General features: G+C 45.3%; 1 long non-coding RNA gene across 1 annotated transcript in view; it reads left to right on the top strand.

Moving 5' to 3' along the window:
• Window positions 1-3859: 3859 nt before the first annotated feature.
• The window catches only part of LOC137631603 (uncharacterized), a 63756-nt gene continuing 46502 nt past the window's right edge, over window positions 3860-21113 (top strand). The window contains exon 1 of the long non-coding RNA XR_011041919.1: window positions 3860-4013. This is a non-coding gene — a long non-coding RNA (uncharacterized lncRNA). The remainder of the gene's footprint in view (window positions 4014-21113) is intronic.

Below are 21113 nucleotides of genomic sequence, written 5' to 3' on the forward strand. Positions count from 1 at the left end.
CAATAGACGACATAGCGAATAATTCAGCGCTCCAGTCTGGAATCTCCCTTCCTCTCACTCTCCCTCTCCCACTCCTTGTAAGGTAGTTGTTGCTCCTTACTAGTGTTGTAGTTGATTTTTTTTTCTTTTTTAGGTTTTGTTGACGCTAGTGATTATTTATTGTTTTTATAACTCTATGCTGTCGTAATTGCTGAGTAAAATGGCAAATGAGTCATCCTTGTTATGATTCTCCATTGTATATATATTTCACAGGGGCTAGATGAGGAAATCACTTGTGTTCAACAATTGCTTACTTTTGGTCCTTCGTTTTCATCGGGATTTTCCTGCATAAATCACTTGAGTATTGTCGTCTCTATCAATCAAATTTTAACTGATTTTGTAGGTTTTGTCTTATTTTCTGCATTGGCGAATTTGCCCCAGATATCACTGTTTCTCTTGTGTGTGTATATATATATATATATATATATATATATATATATATATATATATATATATATATATATATATTGCATACACAAAGATCGGTAATATCATCCTTGGCAGTACAAAGCTGCAATAATCCGTAATATAATATTTAAGAATATAATTAAGTACTTGTTTATGGAAAAGAAAATTTAATAGTAACGTTCGTCAGATAGATATAAATACAAAGCATTTAAGAATAACAGATTTAGATGTCAAAATAAGCTTCTTCTTTCAACAATTATGAATAAATTTTGTATATTCGAAGGAAGTGTTGATGCAAAGCAGATGAACAAGAATATAAAATGCTGGAAATAAATCCTGAAGAAAACAACGCCTAGAAAGAATACTTTCAAGGGAGATCCCAGAATAGCCACCTGGTGATTAAGACGTCTTTCCTTCCCACAATACCACCATTTTTAGAGGATCGGGTCTATGTCTTTGTCTCCGGTCTTCCGCCAAAGAAAATAGGTCACAGGAAACTTTTTATTCACGAAGAAAGGAAAATTTGTCATTATACGTCTATGTTCTACCGGAAGCCCTCAAGAGTTTTTTAATCTACGATAACATTATATATCAGCTTGTTGGGATATTAATTTTTCTTTACTTTATCACCTCAGGTCTGGTGACCTCTGTAAGATTGTTCTTGTAATTCAAAAGAAACTGTCTTTAAAAATGAAGAAGAATGCTCAAGTAAAAATGTATAAAGAAAATGCATTGTTAAGATTATATTTTTGGAAAACTAATACAAGTCTCAGAATATTTTGTGAAATATAAATATACAATTACGAAACTGAGCCAAAGGTTACGTAATCTCTCTGAAGTTGGAAACCAGACAGGCAGAAGGAATACAGAGGTTGAGGTCGAGGAGACGGAAGATTGACCTTAGTAAGAATATAACAGGGCCGTGAAGGAAAAGACAATGAAGTGAATGTTTAACAAAGTTTTTGGAAATATGGAGCTTTGTGGCACAATTGAAAAATGAAAGCGTAAGGTATTAAGAAAATTGGAAAATGAAATCGTAAGGTGCTAAGAAAATTGTAAAATGAATGCGTAAGATACGAAGAAAATTGGAAAATATAAGCGTAAGGTACTAAGAAAATGAAAGCGGAAGATACGAAAAAAATGAAAAATGATAGCACAAGCTGCTAAGAAAATTGGAAAATGAAAGCTCAAGGTACTAAGAAAATTTAAATTGTAAGAAACGAAGAAAGTTGGAAAATGAAAATGCAAGCTACTAAGAAAATACGAAATGAAAGCGCAAGGTACTAAGAAAAATGAAATCGTAAGAAACGGAGAAAATTGGAAAATAAAAGCGTAAGATACGAAGAGATGTGAACATTTACCAAGAAATGTATGTAACATGTGAATGAAAAGGTAAGGTTACTCTAATGAGTTTCATTTGTTTTTTATTTGAGAAACAATTTTAGGATAATCGAAATGCAACATAAACTGGCTGCAGTTTCCTCATTCCGCCAGAGCGGCTTCCCTTTCCTTGTCTTCCATTACTTAAGGAAGGGAAACATCAAATGGTCAGACGCTCGAAAGCGGTCGTGTTTTCGAAAAGGTAAGGCTGATTTACTACATAAGTCTTACTGAATTTTATTTTCCATATTATGTCTTTCGAGCGTAAAAAAGGGGAATAGCTACGGGAGTCACTTGTTGATATTTCACCATTTAAAAAATATTTTCTTTGCTTCATATTTCTTCAAGTACGTTTTACAGTTAATTTATTTGACAATATCTCTTAAGAATAGATTTTATTTTGTATGCTTATGGAATATATATATATATATATATATATATATATATATATATATATATATATATATATATATATATATATATTGTGTGTGTGTGTGTGTGTATTTTCATAATAACGCTGATATAATAGACTATTTACTTCATGAATAATTCCACGTTTCATACTTAGTCTCCGTCATAGAATATAGAACGTTTTTATTAGTTATCGCTTACAACTGATAGAATTGCGGGACTAAAGAAAAAAAATGTGGGGAAATCAGAGACCCTCCACTTGATGTCAAGAATAGCAAAAATGTGGCAGCTTTCGAGAAAAACCTGAGGACTTATCTTCTTAGAAAGTGTTATAATAGTGACCTGAAAACTATTAAGCCTGAATACAAATGCTAGCGAAATAACTGATAAGATACAAAGCAAAATATTAACTGGAAAGAAATTATTTTCACACACCAAGGCCCGCCTGAACAGATTCTTAGTGTCTGATGGTGGGCGAGAAATAAACCCGTAAAAGTAAAAGTAAAAGCAAGTATACGGGTATGATGCTGGTGAGATTAACTCTTTTCGTATGTTAATTAAGTGGAATGCGAAGGATTTAGAACGTTAAACATTTGGAAATGTTGAGAATGGGAAATAGACAGTTAAATAGAAAGGGACACTAGTGATTAGTTTTGAGATGTGTGGTCGTCGAGGAGATTCAGGGGAGAAAGGAGGGGATCGTTTGAAACTGTTTGTAGGATGGACCAGATAGAGAAAGCGAGAATAACCTACATGGAAGACAAATGTGATTAGCACAGTCTACAATGTGTGTGAAGAGGTTCGAAGCACGACTAACGAACTTTCTGCGTCAGTAATACTCAGTATATGATGCGGTTGATATTATAGATGGTTCAGCTTAGATTCTGGGATTATTGTATTATTTTCCCCCTGGGATATGTATTCTCGGTTTTCCCTGCCTCACCCGTTTACACGCATTCGACAAGATTGATCCTAGATCGACTGTTAGGAATATTTATGAGTTGTCATTCAATGTAGAGCAATTCACCACTTGTGCCGTGCCTTAACGGGAACATTTTCTTCAAATTGTTTATTTTTTGTAGCAGTGAGCATAAAATCTCCCAATGCTAACGCCAGTTTTCTATAAACATGTAAAACATGACTCCTGGTGTAGCCTACTTTTCTTATTTATCATTGGGCAATGGTAAAGATATATAATATCGTTAAATACTCATATTAAATAGCGAGATGTAGTTATTTTAGTTTGTGTAATGAAACGACCTTGTTTGCAAAACATGGACAAAATTAGACAATGAATGTACTACTTAGATATCATATAATATCTATCATGGAATGGACTATAGCCCAAGATGGAGTAAGATATTCCATCTTGTCATAGCCTAAGTAGTATATCTATGGAGTGTACTTGGTGATTATATGTTCATCTATATTCTAGTGTATGAATTATTGATTATTTACAGTTAAGAAAATAGGGAATGTGTCTCCTAAATTATTAAGTAATATTTTTTTATCTATTAAAAGAGAAAATTTTTGAAAGAACCAACTTCGAAGTGACGAACTGGCGTAAGAATGAATAGAAAAAAGAATACGAAAACTCGCAGTGTTAACATTTAACAAGTCCATGTCAATGTCATTGTCATAGACTACACGTGACCACTGGCACCGTCGCTCTCTATTCCGAGGCCGAGTGATTCCCAACATGACTTTTTGCGGCTGCCTGGTTGATACTTGTTATTGGCCATGTTGATGTAATATTTACAAGGATTTTGGTTAAGGTAATCATATTTTTATCGTAGTGAGATAAGATTTTATAAAGCTTTCTTTGATAACGAGCAGAATGACCAAAATTGAAAACTGCAGGAATGTGGTAGTTTTAATCGAATTTTCATGGTAGGCTAGGCCATACTTGCTTCTGAAGGGCAACTTTACAGGTTAAAATGTTGATCGCAGATACTGTGTGTGGAAAACATGGTTTTGTAATATTTTCTCAGTTTAGAATTTTGCCAAATACTTAATCTTTACTTATCACCAATTGTTTATTATATTTTGTGGTAATTCTGTACAATAGCTCAGCCACAAATGATTTTTAATTTTTTTTTTCTGATTGATTTGACCCTGTTTTTTGAAGAGGAACAGTACCTTTACGGTATTATTGTACTGTATTACAGGGCAATGTAACCTAGGATAAAACTACTTTTTTCTTTTTCACCTTCATTTCGGTCGTAATAACAGCAACTTAGTTCGTCTACCTAAAGTTAGTCGAACTGGTTGTTCTGTTTGTTTACGGTTGAAATAAAGGTCAAATTCTGTCCAATCACGTTATTTACTACAGGAAAACATATTTATTTTCTGTTCGAAATGAGAATCTGTAATACAGTAAAACTTTACCATTTTTACCCTATTTGTTAAATCTTCCAATCTTTGGCGACCCTCGGTGGGAAACCGGTGTTTTTGGGTGGGGGATGAATCAAAGAACCTCTTTTATCATACGAATAATGGCACAAGTAGAATTAGCCATAAGAAAGGCCCCCAGCTAACCGAAACAAACTACCTAACCTAACCTAATGTAGTAGCTGTCCCCTTACCTAACGGGGGGGGGGGATTGTGTGTAAAGTTGGGAACAGTGTTTCCTAGTAAAACTGTCACCTGATTGGGTATTCAAGTCGCGTGATTCTAGTTTTGTTAATCCCAAGGAAAATGTGGATAATCATCATTGGTTAAGAACTATGACGTTTGGGTGACGTCTTGCTACGTAGAATACAGTCGATGATGCATAATGACATAGTCTATGTTTTTAACATACAAAGGAACAAACGAGAGCTCAGTTTGAAGAGGAATTTGAGAGTTAGGAAGTCGAGGGACTTGGTTTTTTTTTTTTTTTCAAGCGGGTCAAATTTAATTTTGATTTTTAAATCACTTCTGGACCCAATGCCGCTTAGCGTTATATATCAAACAAAACCTATTGTATAGAATTACCATATATTTCAATATACATACTTGTACTGTATGTGGTTTGCTGTAGTCCTCTTAAGCGGCTGTATAAACCTCTTCACAAATGCCTTATTAACATTACTCAACTTGCATTATTTTTACATTGTAAAACTATTTGTCCAGTAAAAGTTTAAATGTTTAGAACTTAATTCAGTTAAATTTTGTGTGAATTTCCACTCCCTTCTCTTGTTTTAATTTAGATTTATCTTGGGTAAAACACGTAAAAACAATGTTTTAATTTAAATTTATCTTGGGTAAAACACGTGAAAACTAAAGACTTCTCAATACGTTAACCGCGCAAATGCAGAAGAAGAGAGAAAGTAATACAGTAGTCAAATTACAATAAGTAGGGAATTTTCAATTATTTGTTCATCTTCACAGTGTCATAAAGAGAAGCTCTCATACGTTCGTATGTTTGTTCCCAGCCTACTTGACTCCTTCCCATTGCACACTGTTGACACTGTGAGAATTTTTGCCTAAATGCGCAGTAATTTCAAGAACTGAGCTCTGAGCACCAATGGAAACATAGGACCTTCTCCAAATGCATTACTATTGGCTATTAAATTCGGGCGCACTCTTTGGTTAATGAATACTGTAGTTTGTTCACGGCTTGTTTAACAGCCGCAACAGTTCCTAATGCTATTCTCTCCCGATTTTATGATTTTTACTTTAAATTGGTCAGTCAGAATCCAGATATATTTTGATCACTCCCCTTGACTGGTTTTTCTTAATATTCATTAAACAATGCACTTCAGATGTTGATTTTCAATTGAGAAATCCTTAGCCAAGCTGTGGCTACCCAGCAGGGGAACATGTAAGCCATGGCTACCCAGAAGGAGAACATGTAAATATATCCCTGATGACGCCAACAAATAATTTTTTAATTACGTATGATCCCGTATTGCTTCTTCTAGAAATAGTTTGCAAAGTGTTTCAGGCCGTACATTTACGTAATGATCAAGATTTCTGGCAGTTTCATGGTTAAGTTAGAAAGGCCAAACTAAGAGGCTTGTCCAGTGCATTTTCTGTGAGCTATTACAAGGCTAGTTGTTCCCATACTAACAAACCTTCCACTATATATAATGGATATTACTTCGGCGAAAGCTGGAAGGCAGCCATTAGATTTTAAGTGTGAGGTAGTGGTTTCGGATGTCGATGTTTGTTCTGCGAGTTATTGGAAGGATTCCTTGGCGCTGACTATTCCTCGAAGGGGTTTTTTCTTCCTTCATGGAGGGGAGGAATTTGTAATTTAATTCTCTTTTTTTTTTTTTTGGCCTCCTCAACGCTTCATGATGACATCGGGTTGCGAGGTTGGTGACTGTAGCTGCTGCTAACAGCACAAATGTCGACTAAGTCTACCTCCCGTTCGCCCTTCCTTCGTCTTCTGCTGACTACGAGTTTTCTTCTCTTCTGCCGATCTCGTCGTCTCCCAACATTATGCAATTTTTTTCTCTCCCTACAGGCAATGTTTCAGCCCCTTGTATGCAGCTCCGCCTTTTGAGAATTGTGAGATCAATGACGATTGTAACCCACGGAGTGTTTGACAATCGCCAGGTCGTCGGACTTTCCTTCAGTTTAATGATCGCAGGAGCGAGACTCATCACCTCGTCTTCCTGATCTGTTAGGATGTCATTCGCGACAATCCAATGATGAGTTCAGAATTTATTCTGTTCAGTGATTGCAGGGGTGAGACTCATCCCCTCGTCTTCCTTGTCGGTCAGGATGTTGTTGGCAACAATCCAATGACAAGTTCAGAATTTATTCTGTTTAATGATCGCAGGCGCGAGACTCATCACCTTGTCTTCCTGGTTGGTCAGATTGTCGTTTGCAACAATCGGATGTTAAGACACACATTAGGGCGTTTTTTGTGATGATCAATGATCACCACAGAGATCGCTACGATCTCGGGATTGTTGGTTATCGCAATCTCAACGTTCTTCTTGAAGACGAACTCCTGCTCGGTTTTCACTTCATGCGATTACTTTGGCTGGATTCCCAAAAGGGAAATTCCTTCGGGGTCCACTCAAAAATAAACCTTGACTTTCTCTCTAGAAACACTTTGTTAACTTTCATTTGAGATAGGACTCGTTGCAGGGCAGCAGATTGCTGCTCGGAGGTTTGCCTCCAGGTGTAAGATATTCCCCTTCCGAGGGAAAGTCTTTACACACGTGAGTTATACATTGACAGCCACGGGCTCATGACGATCTTAGTCTCTGCTCACGTTAGCGCTCACGCTTACGATCGTGAGTGAGACACTCGTGACTACGATTACGACACTAGTCTTTACTCAACCCTTGAGCTAAACACGCATGATCGCGAGCGAGACAATCACGATCGTGAGTTACACTCTCAGTCACGAGTGAGACGCTCGTGGCCATGATTGTGATTAGTCTCTTCTCAATTTTTGTGGACGCTTGCGATCACGGGCAAGATGCCCGGAAGCGCGCTCGCGCTCACGAGCATGAGTTACAGTACATGGTCACTAATGAGAGACTTGTGACCATGATAGTGACGTGAGTCTCTAAAACTCTTGTGAATGTTCAAGTGATCCCGAGCGATAGGTAGTACAGTAGGTAGTAGGTTGGCCAGGGCACCAGCCACCCGTTGAGATACTAGCGCTAGAGAGTTATGGGGTCTTTTGACTGGCCAGACAGTACTACATTGGATCCTTTCTGGTTACGGTTCACTTTCCCTTTGCCTACACATACGCCGAATAGTCTGGCCTATTCTTTACATATTCTTCTCTGTCCCCTGACAACACTGAGATTAATAAACAATTCTTCTTCACCAAAGGGGTTAACTACTGCACTGTAATTGTTCAGTGGCTACTTTCCTCTTGGTAAGGGTAGAAGAGAGACTTAAGCTATGGTAAGCAGCTCTTCTAGGAGAAGGACACTCCAAAATCAAACCATTGTTTTCTAGTCTTGGGTAGTGCCGTAACCTCTGCACCATGGTCTTCCACTATCTTGGGTTAGAGTTCTCTTGCTTGAGGGTACACTTGGGCACACTATTCTATCTTATTTCTCTTCCTCTTGTTTTGTTAAAGTTTTTATATTTTATATAGGAAATTTTTATTTTAACATTAATCTTAAAATATTTTTTTTCCTGGTTTCCTTTCCTCACTGGGCTATTTTCCCTGGGCTTATAGTATTCTGCTTTTCCAACTAGGGTTGTAGCTTAGTAATCAATAATAAGCGTGAATTACACGCTTATGGTTGCGAGCGAGACGCTCGTGACCATGATTGTGACGTCAATCTTTACAACCCTTGAGAATGCTCAAGTGATAATAACATTCACATGATCGCAGCAAGCAAGATGCTCCCGATCACGCTCAAGAGCATGGGTTACACGCTTTCCTAACCGCGATCATGACGCTCATGACTGTGATCCCGAGTGTCCTGTAGTCGCGATTATGAGCTAAACACTCATGATCACTACCTGGATTCTCGCGATTGTGCTCATGCTTATGATCTTGCTCACGATCTTGAGTTGCATGCTTAAGCAGGACACCCATGATTACGATCACAAGCGTCTTGTGGCCATGATCACGAGCTAGACACTCGTGATCAGGTTAGAGACACTCGCGGTCGTAAGTTACTCGCTCGCAGTCGCGAACGAGACACTTGCAACCGTGATCAAGGTCTCGACGCTCTCATGCTCTCGATCACGAGTTGCACTTTCATGGTCATGACCAAAACTCTTGTGATCATGATCACGAGCGTCTTGTAGCAAAGATCACGAGCTACGCTCCTGTGAATACGAACGAGACGCTCGCGATCACGGCGATGAGCCTGTATCCCAGGCTCGCAATCACAAGATCGACGCTCACAGTCGTGAGAACGAGAAAGACGCTTATGATAACGGGTACAAGCCAGACACTAAATACGAGCTGACGCTCATGATTATGAACTTTATGCTCACAATCATAAGAAGTTCATGATCATACATTCTCACGATCACGAGTTAGATGCTTATGATCACAATCTAGTCACGCACAAGCTCTCGATGCTTACGATCATGAGCCAGACGATCGCGTTCACAATCGGGAATAAGATGCTCATCATGCTTTTTTGTGGCACACACTCAAGCGAGAGGCTCATACTTTTGGGCGAGACACTTGTGCTCTTCAGCGAGATGCTCATGCTTTCGGGCAAAATGCTTGAGCTCTTGAGCAAGACTCTTAGGACGCTCAAGCTCTTAGGTATGACGTTCACGCTCTCATACGAGATGCTCATGCTCTTGTGTGAGATGCTCGCACTCGTAAGCAAGAGGCGCTCATGCTCAGGAGCAAGATGCTCACGCTCTCATGCGAAACGCTCACGGGACTCTCACGAGCTCACGTGTCACGTTTCGATACCTAGAACGAGGCTCTCGTTTCCATGAGCACAGTCTCAAGCAAACAGATCCCGACCGATTCGGTAGATCTTGGATTTTCTAGATCTCTGATGTCAGCTACCAATCGCTGTTTTTCAATGGCTACACAATCCCCGGTTGCTTATCTATAGCACTGTTTGCTGTTTTTATGTTCAACAGCTAGTCGTTCGTTGACCTTTACGACAGTAGCTCGTTTTTGCTTGCTGTCCATTTTGCTGCCTGATGTTCACTAGTCTCTCACTATAAGCCTGCTCCATCCTAGACCTGAGAGGGAGCTGCTCAAGAGAGCACGCTTTCCTAGGAGGCATAGATAGTCTTTCCTCACTCGGGGCTCTACTTTGTTAGGCTCTGTAGAGTTGATGGAATTATGGCTTGCTCTTTCTGGGACCCTAAGAATATACCCTTCTTAGGCTACGGGGATAATACGCTAGTGCAAAGCTCAGTGCCCCTCGCTCTTAGGGTTCTTGTTTGTGTATCACAAACGGGGCTTCTTGTGTTTCCAATGGTTTTCTCGCCATCGGCAGAATCAGAGGGATCCACTTCAAAGTGGCCAGGTTTATGCATTGAATCCAGCACACACGTAGGAATTCATCTCCCTTGAACGTACATTTGTTCCGTAATCGAAATACAAACCACGCTATTTACATAGGGTATTACTTTCGGCGTAGCTGAATGACGAGCCATTAGATTTTTAACGAGGGTTAACTACCCTCTCGCTAGTTAGCGAGGGGGTAGGGGAGGGGTAGCTAGCTACCCCTCCCCCCTTACACACCGGTGAACTAATTCACTTCGCTTTTGGCTCGGGTGATGGTCAGACGTGTCTGCTCTCACCCTCGCACATTGACAGCCTTAAGCTTTTTTGCTTTTTCTTTCAGTTGTGTGCTTGGAAGTCGGCCTCTCTCTTTATCATGCGGAAGGGCTGCCTTGAAGAAGGAAAATTCCAGGGACTCTTCTTCTGTTGCCCGAAGCTCCGACTCGATCGATCTCTCGTGAGAGGCCGTCGAGTGGTAGCGTAGGCCGTTCTTTTGTTGACCGACCTCGGGGTTCGGGAGAGGGAGTTGCCTCCCATAGCGAGGCAGCTCCTCCTCCTCCTCCGGGGGAGGATATTTCTAATCCTGTGTATAATGATGATTTGGTGTAGCTTTGGGCTTCCTTGGGGCTTAAGGGTTCGCCCTCCAGGGAAGCCCTGTTTGACTTGATCCAGTTGGGCGCAGCTGTCAAACAATCGCCGATGTTAGCGGAGGTAGACCTTCTGTCTATCGTTGACATTGTTGTGGCAGAGGCTTCCGACGGGTTGGGTCAAACCTCTGCCTTGGGTGCTGATGTTGCTGAAGGCTCAGTTCCCCCCTCCGAACATCCTTCGAGGGAGGAGCTGAGTCCATCGATCTCTCCTGCTGGTGATTCTCCCCCTCGGGGTAGTTCACTGACAGAGACTCCTCTTCGGAGGACCGACGAGGGTGTTCCTGCTCCCAGGGCTTCCTTCTCCCCACAAGGGAGTTAGGAGGCGCCTCTTCGGCTCCTCGCCCTCGCAGAGGATCCTCCTCGACGTGAGTTGACCGTTGCAGCCACATCACTGGGCCTCTCTGCAGATCATTCGTGATCTCCTAAGCCTGCCAGACCTGCTGATCTTCCTTCGCCGTTCCTGGACGCTGATGCACAGTGGGCGCCCACGCACCCCGTTATCCAACGGGCACCGGTCCCTTCGGGGCAAAAGGGCTTGTCTCACAATGTGAGCAAGTCCCTTAAGTGCCAGGTTTCACCTGTGCCCCCACGGTCTCCTGCGCGAGTGGCGCGCAAGCGCGCTCCTGTTCCTGCTGTTGCTGAGGACCATCCTGCTCCAGAAACAACGCGCCAGCGATCTCCTGTGGCAGAGTCGACTCGTCAGCGCTCTCCTGCTCGCCAGCGCTCACCTGCGCGTCGGCGATCTCCTGTACGCCAGCGCACATCTGCGCACCCCGTTCCTGAGACGTGCCCACGATCGCCAGCTTGTCAGTGAACTTCTCCTGCGCGCCATCGCTCGCCTGCGCGCCCACGATCTCCTGATCTGGGCTTAGGCAAGAAGTCTCATTTTTCTCCTTCTCGCCCACGATCACTTGCGCCCTTGGAACTCGCCCTCTCGTCAGCCCTCGCCTGCGCGCCATTGTGCGCAGTCACCCTCGCCCGCACAGGTTCCAGCTTCTACCGTGCGCACTTTAAGAGGTGGACGAGACACTACGCGCCCACAAGCAGTCTCCTTCACGCGCTTCTACGCCTGCTGGTTCTGCGCCCCATCTGTCTTCTCCAGATCGCGCACCTGCGCGCCAGCGATCTCCTGCGCGCCCACGCGCTCCATCGCCTGCGCGCCATCACTCTCCAGCATGCCCGCGCACCCTCCAGCCAGCTCGTAGAAGATCACCTGCTCGCCCACGCGCAACCTCACCTGTGCGCAGTCGCTCGCCTGCTTACCGTCGCTCGCCTGCTCACCGTCGCTCGCCTGCGCGCCGTCCTTCGCCTGCGCGCCGTCATTCTCCTGGTCGCCAACACTCGCCCGCGCTTTCATCTCCGCGCGCATGCACACGTGCGCGAACGTTCGCCCGCGCACGAACCTGGGATTGTTCTGTCGCGCGAGTGCCAGTGCGATTCCCTCCGGGTTTCACAACGCGAGCTTCCTAGCGAGTTCTCAGGAGCGCGAGCAGTAAGGTCATCTTCTTCACATCCCCCCCGCAAGCGCAGAACAGCGCGCTCGCAGGAGGAGGGGAAGTCTTCAGAGAGGTCTAGGCACCCATCTTCATTTTTTTCCTTTCAGGCAGGCCCTGTGGTATCTACTCCGAAGTATCGCCCGATCCCCCTCCCTCCAGCGGGAGTCTCTGACACTGCGTCTGTCAGTCAGCAGCCGTGGTTTGGGTCCCTTATCAGAGCTGTCGTCCAGGCTGTTAAGCCCGCCTTCGCTGATTTGGGTCTCAAACCAACGACAGCTTCGACCCCACTGAAGAGGAAGAGAGGAGTAGAGATCGTGGTGACTTCTCCCAGGGTCAAGCTGGCTCCGACGAAGTCCGTAAGGAAGGCTCCTTCCCCCCCTCAGACGTTCTCTCCTTCCCCTGTGGACGAAGCCTTTCCATCCTCGGGGGAATCTACCGAGGTGAGACCTTCTCCCACCGCACCAATGGGAGAAACCTCACCGCACCAATGGGAGAAACCCCACAGCGAGTAGGAGAATCGTCCCGTGTTGGGGCGGAGAAAAGCCCTCAGACTTCTTTGCTGGAGTGCTGCATCCCTCCTAGAAGGGAACCGAAGGACTCGAAGACTATCCCGAAGTCTTCCTCCAGAATTCGACCAGAGCCAGCGAGACCCTAGGAGAATGTCCACGTGTCCCCCCAAGTAGAGCATTTGGGGACAGGGGACTTTGCTGCCAGTTCACCAGGAGGAGAGCAGCATGAGTCAGAGCATGCCTTCTGGCAAGTCATGACTCTGATGAGGCATCTCAACAAGTTCAAGGACCCGGAGACCGCCCCTCATGAAGGCAAGGATACGGTCCTGGACCAAGTCTTTGGCACTCGGAAACCCTCTAAGGCCAGTTACGCTCTGCCTTGGTCCCAAGGGGTGAAGAGTGCCAGGGATAAGGTTGAGGGCCAGCTCTCTGAGCTCGCCTCCTCCAGCCATTCCTCTGCTGGCAACAAGCTCCTCCCACCTCCTCGTGTCCAACAGAGGAGGTATTTTGAGATCATGGAGGAGCCTTGTTTAGCTCTTCCGCTCCACCACTCTGTGGAAGAGCTTACCAGGGGTCTCTCTCTTGAGAGACTAGCCGGCAGGTGACATTCACGGCAACAGAGATCCTGAGTCAGGAGAAGGTCGCAAAGTGTGCCATGCAGGCCACTTCGTGGCTGGATGTCTGTCTGGGGTCTCTGGGCATCCTACTGCGATCCGAGGATCTGTCCAAGGAGAGCACCAGGAAAGCCTTGGAGACCTTCCTCCTCTCGGGCACACGCACCATCGAGTTTCTGGCCCACCAAGTTTCGAACTTGTGGGCAAACTCGATCCTGAAACGACGTGTTGCAGTGGCCGAGAGGTTCCACTCGAAGGTCCCAGCCGTGGATGTCTGCAAGCTCAGACACTCTTCCATCCTAGGAAAGAGTCTGTTTGAGCCCAAGGATGTGGAACAGGCAGCTGAGAGGTGGAGAAAATCGAACCATGATTCTCTTCTCCAAAGGGCTCTTACGTCTAAGCCCTACAAACCTCCAGCACCTCAACAACCTCGCCAGTCCAAGTCGACGAAACCGGCAGCGGCAGCAAAGACAACGGTATCCAAGCAGCAGCCCTTTCCTGTCAAAGACAAGAAGGGCAGAAAGTCCTCCATGGGAGGCAAGAATCCTAGAGGGAGTGGCTGAGGCCGCAAACGCTAGGATTGGCAATCCCCCTGCATGTCCACCAGTGGGGGGGATGCCTACAAAGTTGCGCGTTCAGGTGGTAGCGACTCGGGGCCGATTCCTGGATGATTTCCGTGATCAGTCAAGGATATCGCGTCCCGTTCATAACATCTCTTCCTCCCCTGACAGCGAATCCAGTGTCGTTGAGCTCCTATGCCATGGGATCGGTAAAGGGGCTAGCCCTACGGGCAGAAGTCGAGACCATGCTCAAGAAGGATGCTCTCCAGGAGGTCGTTGACGGGTCCCCAGTCTTCTTCAGTCGACTCTTTCTTGTAAAGAAGGTGTCTGGAGGCTGGAGACCAGTCATTGACCTCTCAGCTCTGAACAAGTTTGTCAAACAAACTCCGTTCAGCATGGAGACAGCAGACACGGTCAGACTTGTAGTGAGACCGCAAGACTTCATGTGTACACTGGATCTGAAGGACGCGTATTTCCAGATCCCAATCCATCCGTCTTCCAGGAAGTACTTGAGATTCAGCCTAGACAACAAGATCTACCAGTTCAAGGTGCTGTGTTTCGGTCTCTTCACAGCACCTCAGGTATTCACCAGAGTGTTCACCCTGATATCTTCATGGGCAAGCTTCTGGGACTTTGCCAAGATTTAGGGATCATGGTAAATCTCGAGAAGTCTTCTCTGCTTCCATCTCAACGACTGGTATATCTAGGCATGATATTGGATACCAATCTCCACAAAGCCTTTCCATCAGACGACAGGATAGCAAGGCTGAGGAGGGTCGCAGATCCTTTCCTCGGCCGAGAAGAGCTTCCAGCCCAGTCGTGGTTACGTCTTCTAGGTCACCTTTCCTCCTTGGCTCGTCTAGTTCCAAATGGCCGCCTCAGGATGAGATCCCTGCAATGGCGGCTCAAGTCCCAGTGGAATCAAGGCCACGACTCCCTGGACATTATGGTCCCTATGGGTCCTGCGGAACGGACAGACCTTCAGTGGTGGGTGACTGACGAAAACCTTTGAAAGGGAGTGGATCTTCTCGTCCTCCCCCCGGATTTGAAGCTGTTTTCGGACGCCTCAAAAGAAGGGTGGAGGCCGCACGTTCTGAACCACAGGACCTCAGGCCTATGGTCAGAATCAGAAAAGTACCTCCACATAAATCTGCTAGAGATGAAGGCTGTATATCTTGGCACTTCAACAGTTCCAACAGACCCTGGCTGGTCACTCCGTGGTGGTGATGAGCGACAACACCACGGTAGTGGCTTACATCAACAAGCAGGGAGGTATCTTTTCACAACAGCTATCCCATCTTGCAGTAGAGATAGTGAGATGGACCGAAGTCCGCTCGATTTCACTATCGGCTCGCTTCATTCCGGGGAAGAGGAATGTGCTCGCCGACAGTCTGAGCAGAGCATCGCAGATAGTGAGTACCGAGTGGTCTTTGGATCCTCTAGTAGCCAACAAAGTCCTGACTTTGTGGGGTTTCCCGATGGTGGACCTGTTCGCGACAGCCTTGAAATTCAAGCTTCTGCGGTACTGTTCCCCAGTCCCGGACCCCAAGGCACTCTGGCAAGATATCTTCCAACAACGGTGGGACAACATCGACGTTTACGCCTCCCCACCGTTCTGTCTGATGAGAAGGGTGCTCAACAAGACCAGACTATCGGTCAACCTGTCAATGACCTTAATAGCTCCGCTATGGCATCATGCAGAGTGGTTCCCGGACCTTCTGCAGCTCCTGACGGAACTCCCGAGAGAACTTCCTCCACAACACGAGCTACTCAAGCAACCACACTGCAACATCTTCCACAAAGCCGTAGCATCGCTTCGGCTTCACGCCTGGAGACTATCCAGCATCTCCTCACAGAGAGGCTTTTCGCAACAAGATGCGGAAAGGATGTCTCGACACCTGCGAAAGTCATCCGCAGGGGTCTACCAGGCGAGTGGAGTGTCTTCTGTGGTTGGTGTCGTGGAAGGGGTATCTCTCCCCTGGATGCCACTATTCCAGCAATAGCGGAGTTTCTTGTGTATTCGCTCAACCTTAAGTTTGGCCTTCAGGCTGAAAGGAATGGACATTTCCACCTCGCTGGAACTTTCTCTACTCATACGAAGCTACGAGCTTACCTGTCCTCAGTCGGAAGTGAGACCACCTCCATAGAACGTGGTTCGAGTCCTCAGGTCTCTTAAAAACCTCCGTTCGAACCATTACGCCAGGCTTCTGATCGTCACCTGACTTGGAAGACGGTGTCCCTACTCGCATTGGCCTCGGCCAAGCGAGTCAGTGAACTTCATGGTCTCTCGTACGACGTCGCCCATTCAAGGGGATGGGGGGAGGTAACGTTCAGGTTCGTCCCTGAGTTTGTGGCTAAGACTCAAAATCCTGGGATTCCGGACCCACGATTCGACTCCTTCCAGATTTCGAGTCTCCGTTCTGTAACAGATGACCCAGACCATCTCCTACTTTGCCCAGTAAGGAGTCTGAGGCTCTATCTTAAGAGAACAGCTGCAGATCGTCCTCGAGTGCAAGCATTGTTTGTGAGCACAGGGAGGACGAAGAGGAGGGTCACTAAGAACACCATCTCAGCATGGATTCGTAGGGTCATCCACCATTCCCTGAATCCAGACCCTCTTCCGTCACGTCGCCCTAGAGCACTCGATGTCAGAGGCATCGCTACGTCCCTGGCATTCAAGAGAAAGTACTCAGTGACGCAGGTTCTACAAGCTGGGGTCTGGAAGCGTCAAACGACCTTCACAGCCCACTACCTGCAGGACGTGACCCACAGGAGGCTCGATACGTTCTCTATCGGCCCTGTGGTGGCTGCACAACAGCCTGTCTAACCTCAGGCTCCTTAATGGACAAGTAGCAGAAGGTTGAGGGCATTGTTACCCAGTTTTAGTCTGCATGAATGAAAAAGTATGTCTGGCCCTTACTCTTTTCTTCATCCTCCCCTCTCTTGGGGAAAGCAGCATCCTGGGTTCTCTTCATAGCTGACCTCAAACCACTGTAGGTAAACCATGCTTCCTTGTGTTCTTAGTATTAAGATAATACTGTCGCGTCCCCCATACCCTGACGAGGTGGTACTGGGAACGTCCTATCCTAGAATTCCATCTAAAGGATTCCAGGTCGACTTTCTGGGACGAGTCACACTTCATTCCTTCACACACAAGCTTACGTAGGCCGCACGTTCCTTGCGGAGCAAGGGACTTGCGAGGTGCAGGGACTCCTTATCTCGAGTACTACATACTCGGATTCTGAGTCCCCGGGCAAAGCCAAAGCCAGTAAGGCTGGGACTTACCACCCTACCTAAGGGTTGAGTCACCCTATGTAAATAGCGTGGTTTGTATTTCGGTTACGGAACAAATGACAAATTCGGAGATAATTTGTATTTTTCCTAACCATACAAACCTTAAGCTATTTACACACACTTGACTGCCAGCCCTGTTCCCCATGAAGTCCTACCTCTAAGCGAAGTGAATCAGTTCACCGGTATGTAAGGGGGGAGGGGTAGCTAGCTACCCCTCCCCTACCCCCTCGCTAACTAGCGAGGGGGTAGTTAACCCTCATTAAAAATCTAATGGCTCGTCATTCAGCTACACCGAAAGTAATACCCTATGTAAATAGCTAAGGTTTGTATGGTTAGGAAAAATACAAATTATCTACGAATTTGTCATGTTTTCTTGTACACTTCGTTCATACTAGAGGAAGGCTTGTGAACAAGTTGCCTCAGGAACCAGGTTGCTGCTTCGGTTGTCACTTTTCCCTTGTCCTTTTATTATGGGGCTACCCCCAAGCCGAGTTTGCTTGAATAGGAACTACGCTAGTTAGACAGTCTCCTGGAGCAAATTGGGTCTCGGATGTGATAAGGGAGGCAGATTCTTTGAATCTGTTGTTCTGCCCCTCTAGCGGGAGACACAAGGTCTTGAGGTTACCACCATTCTCTCCCTCTTAGAGAACAAAATTCAGTTGCTGTCTAATCGACAGCCAAAGAAAATTACTTGCTATGATTTGGGTCAGCTCAGACGGGTGACCTGACAGGAATACATACATACATATACCAAGGCATTTCCCCCAATTTTGGGGGGTAGCTGACATCAAACAAATGAAATAAAAAAAGAGGACCTCTCCTCTCTACGTTCCTCCCAGCCTGACAAGGGACTCAAACGAGTTCGGCTGGTACTGCTAGGGTGCCACAGCCCACCCTCCCCCATTATCCACCACAGATGAAGCTTCATAACGCTAAATCCCCTACTGCTGCTACCTCCGCGGTCAACCAAGGCACCGGAGGAAGCAGCAGGGCCTACTGGAACTGCATCACAATCGCTCGCCATTCATTCCTATTTCTAGTACGCTCTCTTGCCTCTCTCACATCTATCCTCCTATCACCCAGAGCTTCCTTCACTCCATCCATCCAACCAAACCTTGGCCTTCCTCTTATACTTCTCCCATCAACTCTTGCATTCATCACCTTCTTTAGCAGACAGCCATTTTCATTCGCTCAACATGGCCAAACCACCACAACACATTCTTTTCCACTATAGCTGCTAACTCATTTCTTACACCCGTTCTCACCCTCACTACTTCGTTCTTAACCCTATCTACTCGAGATACACCAGCCATACTCCTTAGACACTTCATCTCAAACACATTCAATTTCTGTCTCTCCGTCACTTTCATTCCCCACAACTCCGATCCATACATCACAGTTGGTACAATCACTTTCTCATACAGAACTCTCTTTACATTCATGCCCAACCCTCTATTCTTTACTACTCCCTTAACTGCCCCCAACACTTTGCAGCCTTCATTCACTCTCTGACGTACATCTGCTTCCACTCCACCATTTACTGCAACAGACCCCAAGTACTTAAACTGATCCACCTCCTCAAGTAACTCTCCATTCAACATGACATTCAATCTCGCACCACCTTCCCCTCTCGTACATCTCATAACCTTAATCTTACCCACATTAACTCTCAACTTCCTTCTTTCACACACCCTTCCAAATTCTGTCACTAATTGGCCAAGCTTCTCTTCTGCGTCCGCAACCAGTACAGTATCATCTGTAAACAACAACTGATTTACCTCCCATTCATGGTCATTCTCGTCTACCAGTTTCAATCCTCGTCCCAGCACTCGAGCATTCACCTCTCTCGCCACTCCATCAACATGAAAGTTAAACAACCACGGCGACATCACACATCCCTGTCTCAACCCCACTCTCACCGGAAACCAATCGCTCACTTCATTTCCTATCCTAACACATGCTTTACTACTTTTGTAGAAGCTTTTCACTGCTTGCAACAACCTTCCACCAACTCCATATAACCTCATCACATTCCACATTGCTTCCCTATCAACTCTATCATACGCTTTCTCCAGATCCTTAAACGCAACATACACCTCCTTACCTTTTGCTAAATATTTCTCGCATATCTGCCTAACTGTAAAAATCTGATTCATACAACCCCTATCTCTTCTAAAACCACCCTGTACTTCTAAGATTGCATTCTCTGTTTTATCCTTAATCCTATTAATTAGTACTCTACCATACTCTTTTCCAACTACACTCAACAAACTAATACCCCTTGAATTACAACACTCATGCACATCTCCCTTACCCTTATATAGTGGTACAATATATGCACAAACCCAATCTACTGGTACCATTGACAACACAAAACACATATTAAACAATCTCGCCAACCACACAAGTACAGTCACACCCCCTTCCTTCAACATCTCAGCTCTCACACCATCCAGGAATAAAAGAGGGTATTGAAAATCTGTGTTCTCCCAATCTCCTTTGGCCCTTATGCCCTTGGACCTTAGTGGAAACACATTCAACCTCCATGTGCTTCCATTCAGGGGAAACATCTTTAATCTACATTTCGTGAAACTCAGACTTGTTCATGAAGTCTTACTAGGATTTTCTCCTGTAATCGAAGCTCCTCCTTAGACTGGAGTGGTTGGGAATGAATATATTCCTCTCTCATAAGAGAACCCCTCCCACGAGCTCGAAATAATTGCCTCATGACTTTTCGCCAAGGAAAGAGAGTCCAGACTTAGTTACAAGGATACTATCTTATATCTTCCATCGTCCTCTTGGAAATGTTAAGTAGTCTTTATTTTCTTCCTCATGATTGGAACATCCTATCTTGTAAGAAGACGGAGGACGCGGGAATATAGTCATGCTTCATTGGTTAGAAGTCTCTACTTTTAGTCTGTCCTCGTGAGACAAGCTAAACCTTCAAACCTTATGTGAGGGAAGGTTTTGCGATCAATCAGTTAGCCTCCTACTGTATAAAGGATTGGCCCTCATCTGTAAGACCTCGGCCTACTGGCTGATTTTAAAGTCTCGAACTCCTGCGAGACACATCTTCCATTTACATTGATCTGTAATTCGAGTAATTGAAGGAATGTCACGAAGGTCATATCCTATAAGGATATCCATAGACTGTCATTACCCAGTAGAAACTTTCACAGGTCTGACAAGACCGCGTTAGTCCCTGTTGAGTGCGACCTCTGAAGGACTAGCTGGGTCCCAGGTCCCTCGGTACTAGGGATCATCCCTCTCTTGGACCTCTACAAGACCTGAGCAAGTAACGGTCCTAGTTAAAAGACTGCCTGACAAGAATCTCTATCAGGAGTAGATCTGGTCATTCTTCTGGATTTGACGCTTCCTATAGAGGCATCAAAGAAAAGGGTGGTGGGGGAGGCCACATACAGGACCATACATCCTTATAACTGTGATCAGAGCACGAATAATACAGTCTCTTAATCCCCTAGTAGGCACCTTCTTTCTTCGGAAAAGTGCTGGGGGGAATGACAGTGATTTGGCGGTTTCCTGTTTGCGGGAAAACACTTCCTGATCTTATGTGGTCTCCACTTCGGGGTATCCTGTTTATCGGTTTGGATTTTATAGACCACCCCTTCTGCAGGAATATTCCTCCTACTGCCTCTGCTTTAGAGGTCTTCTTTTGGGAAGCGGAATGAATATCAATGACAAGCAGTGATCCTCTTTTTGCAGAAGGACCACTGTTGCCTGTTCGATTCCCTTTTGCGAACAATTTTCTTGGAAGACAGGTCACTTACAGTGGCATATCTACGGCTAAGGAGAACCCATTATGTACTTCCTTTACGATTAGATACTCCGTGGTGA

Source organism: Palaemon carinicauda, chromosome 40 (assembly GCF_036898095.1).
Source record: "Palaemon carinicauda isolate YSFRI2023 chromosome 40, ASM3689809v2, whole genome shotgun sequence".
NCBI lineage: Eukaryota > Metazoa > Arthropoda > Malacostraca > Decapoda > Palaemonidae > Palaemon > Palaemon carinicauda.